Here is a 10,085-nt window from a genome sequence, read left to right as displayed (position 1 = left end):
GAGAGGCAGAGAGAGAGAGGAAGGGAGAAGGGGGAGAAGGGAAAGAGGCAGAAGTTACCTCTTTGGGAGAGAGACAGAAAGGAAAGAACTCAGGCTAGAACCAGAAGGAAGATCTGCTTGCCTTGGTGGACAGTGGAAAAAGTGGGCAGGTCTTCTCTCTCTCTCTCTCTCTCTCTCTCTCTCTCTCTCTCTCTCTCTCCCTATCTATCTATCTTTCTCAGTTTTTTGAGGCAGGGTTTCACTGTAGTTTTAGAGCCTGTCCTGGAACTAGCTCTTGTAGACCAGGCTGACCTCGAACTCACAGAGATCCCCTGCCTCTGCCTCCCAAGTGCTGGGATTAAAGGCGTGCACCATCTGTCTCTTAAAGGGACAGGCCAGGCCATTACATTCCCATTTCTTTGTATAATAAAAAGGCAGGAGGTTAGGCACAACAGGTTAAAGGAATTGGGACAGTGGATTCTCAAGACCGCTTCCTGCTTATTTGTGGGTGTCATCTTGGGGGGGAACCTGAGAAAGCTGGGTGCTGGTCACATCCTGGGATAGCTGGTTTCTTTGCTCCAGTTCAGTGTTTGTGGTGTGGAAATATCTGGTGTCTCTTACACCTCTTTAAGGTATTGGCAGAACAGAGGACAAAAATTGGGAAAAAAAATTAGGACCAGGGAATTAAGAAGAATCTGACCTGTTTAAGGTGGATGCTTCAACTCAGCTCCCTGGAACTCACAAAAATTTTGAGGGTTTGTGAAAATTTAAACAGCAGCATATTTAAATCAGAATAACCGTGGCAGATATTTTTGCAAATGAAAAGTGTCTCTAAGACTATAAAAGGCAGCATGAGAGAGAAATTTGATAGTGTGCACTTGTCCTCACACCTCTATAACTTGCATTTGTATTTTGCTGAAATTTGTTTGGTGGGGCTGTCCTTTTAAACCAACAAAACCTTTCAGCTGTCAAACTGCATCAGAGATCTTTGAGAAGGATAAAATTTTATTGAGTTATTGATTAAAAACGACAGAGAACTTACTTGGTTGGCACCTAGAGCTACTACTCAGGGTCCTCCATGGTCCCTGAAGGTTGTATTTGCATTTTGCTGTTTAGCACAGGGCCTGCCAGGCTCCAGAAGATCCTGTGAGCTGAGAAATCTGTAGGAAATCAAGCCTACCTTGACCTGAGCAGCTAGGTTGTTGATTGCAGTGATTCTTCCACTGTCTGGAGATCTTTAGTTTAGATGAAAAGCAGTTTTTCCCAATGGTCAGCGTTTGGCAGTTCAAACAAATTGTGGATGGACATTGTGTTGTGCCCATTTGTCTTCTGTCTTCTTTGGAGGAAATAGAGTGCTGCTGCTAGGAGCCAACCTGTCTCTCTTTGTTATGAAATGTTTTTTTTTTTAATAATTAAGCATTTAAATGTCATACTCCCCAGATCTCTGAGTAGTTGAGGGCTGTTTACCAGGTATAGCTAAGTTATAGAATCTGCCTGGAGAGCAAGCTTGGCTATACTGGCTCTCAATTTAACAGGTAAGATTTATACTTGTAAAAGACAGAAGAAACTGTTTGCAATAGAAGGTTAATGGCGGAACTGACAATAGTAGAGAACAGCTTAATATATTTTATACTGTATTTTTATAAGAGACTTAAAAGTACATACCAATTTAAAACACGAGACTTAATTGTTTTCGTAGTCTGATATGAGATGCAATGAACAGACAATTATAACAATTAATAGTAAACATAGGTACATTTAAGTTGCATGTTTGCACACACACACACACACACAGTGAACAGAAATTGAGCAAAGTGGATGCTTTGGTGGGCACTACCAAAGGCATGCCATTGCATGAAACACACATGTAACAGAGTCAGCAAGAGGAATTTAGAGACAAAAATGTAAATAAACTGGGGGATTAGGAAGGGTATACCTCAGTAAAGATGGTGGAACTCGGTCACCTGACTTAGCCATCAGTTAAGATGGTGGTGAAGTCACCTGGCCTCAGTTAAGATAGTGGTAAGCTCACTTGACCTCAGTCAAAATGGCTGTAAGATGGTATCTCAAAGTTGTTTTGATTTGCATTTCCCTGATCGCTAAGGAGGTTGAGCATGACCTTAAGTGTCTTTTGGCCATTTGAACTTCTTCTGTTGAGAATTCTCTGTTCAGTTCAGTGCCCCATTTTTTAATGTTGTATGGAGAAACCACATTTTTTGAGCCATGGGAGTTTTAAGTATAATAACAAGAGAAACCTGGAGGCTTGATATGCCCTGTTGCTGAGTTGTTGTGCCACAAGCTGTGGCAGGGAGCAAAAGGTTGGAATTCCTAGGCAGGGAGCCGGATGGCGGGTGAGAGACAGAGACATGGATAGGCATGCTGTGCAAAGTGAGGTTGGATATTTATTTAGCAGGTTATGGAAGGGAAGGGGAAAGGGAAGAGGGAGGAAGAAGGGGAATGAGGAGAAAGAAGCAGGAGAGAGAAAAAGAGAAAGGGGGGAGAGGATCCACAGCAGCAGTGACCTCTTCGGGAGATAGAAAGGAAAGGACTTGGGCTACAAGTCCTGCTGCCCCCCCACCCCATCCACTGCTGTGGCAGGCAGATCTTCCTGCCTGCCTGTAGCCTGAGTTCTTTCCTTTCTGTCTCCCAAAGAGGTAGCTGCTGCCATGGCTTCTCTCCTCTCCTTCCCCTCCCCCTCTCTCTTCCTCTTTCTGCCTCTTTCTTCTCATCCCCTTTCTTCCTCTCTTCCTCTCCTCTTTCTCCTTCTCTTCCATAACCCACTAAATAAATATCCAACCTCACTCTGCATGACATGCCTATCCATCTTGGTCTCTTACCTGCTTCTTCACCCACTGCACAGCTCCCTGCCTGGGACCTGCTGGCCCTGGTGACCCACAGGCCACTTGGGGAACTACAGCATTTTACCACCACAGCTCCTTGTGGCCCACTGCCCACTACAGCCACTCAGGGACCTGCTGTGTTTTACTTTTACCATAACAGATTCTATTTGTTGGAGTAACTGAGTGACTACGAGAGTGAGAATTACATGTGGATCACCTCAGAGGCTGCTTAGTTGGAGATAAAGAATTGACCATCTTTTTATAAAAGATTTCTTTTATATTTATTTATGTTTATGCATGTATATCTGTGCACCTGTGTATAGGTGCTTGCAGAGGCCAGAAGAGGATGTCAGATCTCCTGGAGCTGGAGTTAGACAGATGATTGTGAGCCATCCAACATGGACCCTGGGGACTGAACTCCCTGTCCTCTGAAAGAACAAGAAACACTCTTAACTGCTAAGCCATCCTTCTGTCCCCTCAAACTATTCTTGAAGAGGCAAAATTGTTCTCTCATCCTACAGGAAAAGTATTCCAGATACAAAGGAAGAATTCAGGGAAAGTTCTATGTAGACAGATTTTTCTTTTTGGGCCACCAGCTCAAAAAGAAAAAAAAAAGTCATGGATACATTAATTACGAAAGCTCTCCCTAGCTTATGCTTGCTTATAACTAGCTCTTATAACTTAAATTAACCAATTTTATTTATTTTTTTAATCTACATTCTTCCATACACTGATTACCTCATCTCGCTCCATCTCGACTATGCCCATCCTGGTTAGTCCTCATCTGGCTGGCGACTCTGCCTTTCTTCTTCCCAGAGCTCTCTCTGTCCAGAAGTCCCACATTTACCTCTTGCCTAGCTATTGGCCAGTTAGCTTTTTATTAAACTAGTCACAGCGGCACATCTTCACACAGTGTAAAGGAATATCTCACAACAGTTCTAAACTGGCTTTATAAGGTAAATGCTCAAGGACTAGCATGGTGGCCGAACTCAGCAGATAGCCACTGGCTTGCCCCTCAAGGAGGGCCTGGCCCTCTGCTTATAGAACTTTAGTGTTACTGCCCCAAGTGAGTTTTCTGAAGCCATCTTAATGTGAGCACCTAAATTCCAACAAACATTTCAAATCTAGAATGAACAGCCCCACTTAGCAATAATGCAGAGAGGAATTTCAAAGGAAAATGAACAGCGTGGTTATTGTATAGGAACATTCCCATAGGTCTATATACTCCAATGCTTCATCACTGGGGAGCGGAGCTATGTGGGAAGGATTAGAAGGACTAGGTAGTGTAGCCTTGTTGGAGGAAGTGTGTCATTGGGTGTAGGCTTTGAGGTTTCACAAACTTACAGGCCCAGTTTCTCTCTCTCTCTCTCTCTCTCTCTCTCTCTCTCTCTCTCTCTCTCTCCCTCCCTCCCTCCCTCCCTCCCTCCCTCCCTCCCTCTCTCTCTCTCTCTCTCTCTCTCTCTCTCTCCCTCCCTTCTTCTCCCTCCCTCCCTTTCTCCCTTCCTCTCTCTTTCTCTCTCCCTGACTCAGGATGTAAAAGCTCTCAGCTACTGCTCAGGTGCTGTATGTGCCTCCAATGCTCTCACCATAATGATAATGAATAATGGACTGACCCTCTAAAACACTGTACGCAAGCCCCAAATGAAACGCTTTCTTTTATTAAAGTTGCCTTTGCCATGGTGTCTCTTCACAGCAATAGAACAGTGACTAAGACAGTTTCCAAGGCTGACTCTGCTTCTAACTTCTTTGGGGACAGAATCTGTTATGCAGAAGTAGGGAGGTAAGGACACCCCCCAGACAAGCCAGTGACAGGAAGGACCTGTGTCCAGCTCCGGCACTTCCAAATGCAGGGCTGGACAGACATGGGACAAAGTGCTGGGCTTGAGGCTGCCGAACACTGCTAGATGCACAAGTCACATGTGGAAGACTGTTCCCATGCTCATCATGGTGCCCTTATCAAGACATCTGCATTTCTCCCAAACTTCTGAAGCAAAGAGAAGTACAAGGATGGATGAGGGGCATTTTCAACATGGAATAAACCATTAGACCACAGACAGGGCCTCTGGATTCTTTTAGATGCTCCTGGAATTTCTGAACCACTCCTGAGTTGATTCAACTTTATAAATATTTATCTAAAGTCTGTTAGGATGATGTGTCAGCTACAGACCATGGACTGCCTCAAATGAAGTGGGCCAAGAGGAGACAGAACTGGAATAGGAGGTGCCCCAAGCTGGTGGCCATTAGGCCAGGAATTTGCCTTGGTCTGAGGTTGCAGTTGAAGGGATGTTATTCAGGGAGGAGATATACAGTTACTGTGGGCACAAATGCCAAAGCCAAAGTCAGATACTGACATGAAATCAGATACTCTTAGAACAAATCAACTGACACCTAAAATCCCAGAACTCTGGAGGTACAACAGGAGAATCAGGAGTTCAAAGTCAGAAAGTTCTAGACCAGCCTGACCTACATGAGACCCTGTCTGAAATAAGACATCAAAATAAAAGATTTAGAAGTTTAGATCTAAAGCCAATGTTCAGGAAGATCACATGAACAGAAAAACAATGCCTAGTCCTGGCCAGGGCAGAGGCTAGACCAGGCAATCATTCAAAAGCAGGGTGATGTTGGTTTGTTCTAAGCATTACTTCCAATATCTAGTCAATTCAGGTGCTTAAACCAGAAAGGAGAATGTAGGTCTAGTTGTCCATCTAGAGATACCTATAAATCAAGATTTGGAGTCGAAGGAGGGTCACAGGAAACAGAGGGAATAGTTTTAGGCATAGATGCTAGGAGAGTCGATTCAGAATCCGGAACAGGTGATGTAGGGGAATGTGTTACAGTTGTAGTGTTGCAGAGACATCCTGACTATTGGGAAGTGAGGAGCGTGGAGCCAGAATCGGACAGCTCAGCCCTGGAGGCTGGAGCCACAATAGGACAGCTCTGGAGGCTGGAGCTGTACTAGAACAGCTCATCCCTGGAGGACAGGTGGCCTGACTATCGGGCCACCTGTGGCTTGGTGATGGTCTCCCCAAAGATATAACAATCCAGCTCTTCTCCTGGAGAGCGGCTACAGCTGAACTCTGTTCTCTTCCTTAAAGGGAACATCCTAGCAGAGCTATCTGCTTCTTCTCTTGCCCAAGATGTTTCTTCTTTTGCTAACACTGTGCTAAAGCAGACACCCTTGAAGAAATGCAGCCATATCCTCCCTTTCTGGGGAAAAGTTGTTACTTTTTTTCTGCTCGGCCTTGCTCAGCCTTCCTAGCAAGGTTCTTCTGTTCTGCTCCGCCTTGCTCAGGCCCCTAGGGGAGCATCTCAGTAAGGTTTTTCAGCTCGGTCCCCTGAGGGACATCCCAGCCAGGTTCTTCTATTCTGCGCTGGTAAATGAAGATTGTCACCCAAGACTCTTTTGAGAAAGAGATTTATTTGGGAAGGAGAAGTCCAGGAGAGCACCTGCCTCTGCCAGGGAGATACAATAAATGGCGGCCCCTGGCAGAAGGGGCAGAGAGACTTACATAGGGCTTCTTAGGGGCAGAGTTTTCCCAGGGAGAAGAGGGATGGGTTAGTTTTCCCTGCTTAGGGATTGGTCAACTTAGTTGGTCAGGGGCAGAGTTGGCTCTGATTTTATGCCCAAACTGTGTTTCTTTCACTGGTACTTTTAGCTTTTGATTTTAATCTTATAACCAGGGCATATTTCTTTTACTGGCTCTGATGCTAGAGACAAAGTGCGTTTCTTTAACACTACTTTCAGAGTCAGCGTGTGTGTCTTTAATCCTTGTTTCAGGGATAAAAATGTTTCCTTTCTATGCGGTTCAGTGTGGCAGGATTTATGTTGAGGTCTTTGATCCATTTGGACTTGAGTTTTGTGCATGGTAATAGATATGGATCTATTTTCATTCCTCTACATGTTGATATCCAGTTATGCCAGCACCATTTGTTAAATATGCTTTCTTTTTTCCATTTTATATTTTTGCTTCTTCGTCAAAAATCAGATGTTCATAGGTATGTGGATTAATATCTGGGTCTTCGATTTGGTTCCTGTCTGTTTTATGCCAATACCAGGCTGTTTTCAATATTGTAGCTCTGTACTAGAGTTTGAAGTCAGGATTATGATGCCTCCAGAAAGAAGTTCTTTTATTTTGCAGGATTGTTTTGGCTATCCTGGGCTTTTTGCTTTTCCGTGTGAAGTTGAGTACCAGAAAATGGAAAGTACACTTGAACATATTGGCACAGGAGAACACTTCCTAAATATAACCCCAGTAGCACAGACACTGAGAGAAACAATTAATAAATGGGACCTCCTGAAACTGAAAAACTTCGGTAAAGCAAAGGATATAGTCAACAAGACAAAACAGCAGCCTACAGGATGGGAAAAGACCTTCACTGGCCGGGCGGTGGTGGCGCATGCCTTTAATCCCAGCACTTGGGAGGCAGAGGCAGGCGGATCTCTGTGAGTTCGAGACCAGCCTAGTCTACAAGAGCTAGTTCCAGGACAGGCTCCAACACCACAGAGAAACCCTGTCTCGAAAAACCAAAAAAAAAAAAAAAAAAAAAAAAAAAAAGGAAACCAACCCCACATCAGACAGAGAACTGATCTCCAAAATATACAAAGAACTCAAGAAATTGGTCATCAATTCTCCAAAATATACAAAGAACACATAATCCAATAAAAAAAATGGAGTACAGACCTAAACAGAGAACTCTCAACAGAGGAATCTAAAATGGCTGAAAGACACTTAAGGAAAAGTTCAACATCCTTAGTCATCAGAGAAATGCAAACCAAAACAACTCTGAGATTCCATCATACACCTGTAAGAATAGCCAAGATCAAAAACACTGATAACAACTTAAACTGGAGATGTTGTGGGGGAAAAGGGAACACTCCTGCATTGCTGGTGGGAGTGCAAGCTGGTACAGCCCCTTTGGATAACAGTATGGCAATTTCTCAGAAAATTAGGAAACAACCTTTCTCAAGACCCAGCAATACCATTTTTGGGTATATATCCAAAGGATGCTCAATCATATCACAAGGACATGTTCTCAACTATGTTCATAGCAGCATTGTTTGTCATAACCAGAACCTGGAAACAATCCAAATGCCCCTCCACTGAAGAATAGATAAAGAAAATGTGGTACATTTATACAATGGAGTACTACACAGCAGGAAAAAAAACAACATCTTGAATTTTGCAGGCAAATGGATGGAGCTAGAAAACATCATATTGAGTGAGGTAACCCAGGCCAAGAAGGACAAATATCATATGTACTCACTCATAAGTGGTTTTTAAACATAAAGCAAAGAAAACCAGCCTACAAATCACAATCCCAGAGAACCTAGACAGCAATGAGGATCCTAAGAGAGACATATGTGAATCTAATCTACATGTGAAGTAGAAAAAGACAAGATCTCCTGAGTAAATTGGAAGCATGGGGACCATAGGAGAGAGTTGAAGGGAAGGGAAGAGGAGGGGAGAGGAGCAGAGAAAAATGTAGAGCTCTATAAAATCAATAAAAAATGTTTCTTTCCCTGGCCCAGGTCTCAGATCCAGAACATGGTTCTTTTGCTGGCTCAGTGATTGGTTGGTTCCTGCTCCAGTTGTTCCCTTTTATCCAACAGGTAGTTCTAGGATTATCCATACAAATAATAATTCTGGGATTCATTACTGTAAATAAGCTTCCAGCTTCTGTTAGCTGAGGCCTGGAACTCTGCCTGTCTTACTAGATATAACCTAGGCTAGCATTTAAAAAAATTTTTTTAAAAAAAATTTTAATGTTTTTAATTTTAAATTTTTAATATTTTGATTATTTTTTTAAAGGTGCTTGGTGTGTGTATGTGTTGAGGGATCAACACTCCCAAAGGAGAATGGGAATCTGCAAAGAATAGAGGATGGACAAAAACAAGATCAATTCGGAAGTGGGGTTGCTTTTATTCTCCCAAGCCACGGGGCATCCAGACAAGCCCCTGGAGCCCAGCTTCCAAGGTAAAAGCAGCTGATATGTCAAGCTGTCAGGAGACACCACACTAACAAGTTCAGTGTGAGACCAGACTATTCCCTCCACCCAGAACTAGGTGGGGTGGCCTTGAGCAAGTAATTCCAAGTCTCTGCTGTCATTGCTATCATCCCTGTACACTGAGGGCATTTGACCAGATGGAAGCTTTTCTCTGATAGTCTGTGACTCAATTATCCTGCTTTGTTTTGGAGAGACTATGAATTAGAATTGGCCACCGTGAAAACACGCAGTGGCTCAGCAGCTGCTAAGGAGAACTGGAGTGTACCTAGAAGAAATGCCAGGCACACGCCCTCTTCTTGCTGTTTCCATGGAGTCTGTGGAGGAAGCTACAGCACACTTCCTGTAGGCAGTTGCTTCTGTTTCCCTCTGGGGAAGAGTCTACAGGATAAAGTTGAAAGCTCATCAGGTTTAAAAGGGACAAGACGGGGACTCTGGTCCCAAACCAGCGTACTAGGTCACTATCAACTTGTCTGCAATGGATAGGATTGCGTGGGACCCACCATGAGAAAGAAAAGGCCTCTTCCAAATGTGAGGAGCTGAACTGATTGTGTGAGCAGTTAGGAGAATCCAACCAAAGAGGCTGGTGGGACCTGAGAAAATGTGGGGAGAGAATGGGCCCTGCCGTGTTAAAGGTGAATTATTCCGATATTTTGTTATTTCGACAAATACCTGATAGAAATAAACGAAAGGATACAAGGTTTATTTTAGTTCACAGTTTCAGAGATTATAGTCCATAGCTCTTGGCATCATGGCGGCAGGACCATGTATGCTGTTCACCCAACGATGAACAAGAATCAGGGTGCAAAGGAGGGACTGGGGACCAAGCACAACCTTCAAAGCACACCTTTAGTGGTCTACTTCCAAGTAGGTCCTACCTCCTAAAGTTTCTAAAAACTCCCAAGACCGTGTTATCAGGGAATCAAGTGCTGAGCACATGAGCCTGTGTTCATTTCATGCTCAAACCCCAACAGAAAATATAAAGACCTTGCTAAAGGTGTGTGCATGTTATCAAATGAAATTTAAAGCTGACTGAAAGCAGCAGCGTTGCCAAAACAATAAAACCAGAAGGTGGCCATTCCAATCCTGTAGACTATACTCTGCCTCTCTTGTCTGTTTTTCCTCATCTATAAAATGCATATGAGCTCATTGCCCTGGCTACTTGCCAATTGTCACAAGACCTTGATTAACCAAACATGACCAAATGATCCCAAAAGTCATGTTGCTGAAAATATGGTCCACTGCAAAGGCCCACAAAAACTA

Source organism: Chionomys nivalis, chromosome 1 (genome assembly GCF_950005125.1).
Source record: "Chionomys nivalis chromosome 1, mChiNiv1.1, whole genome shotgun sequence".
Lineage (NCBI taxonomy): Eukaryota > Metazoa > Chordata > Mammalia > Rodentia > Cricetidae > Chionomys > Chionomys nivalis.
Note: the sequence above shows the minus strand (reverse complement) of the source record.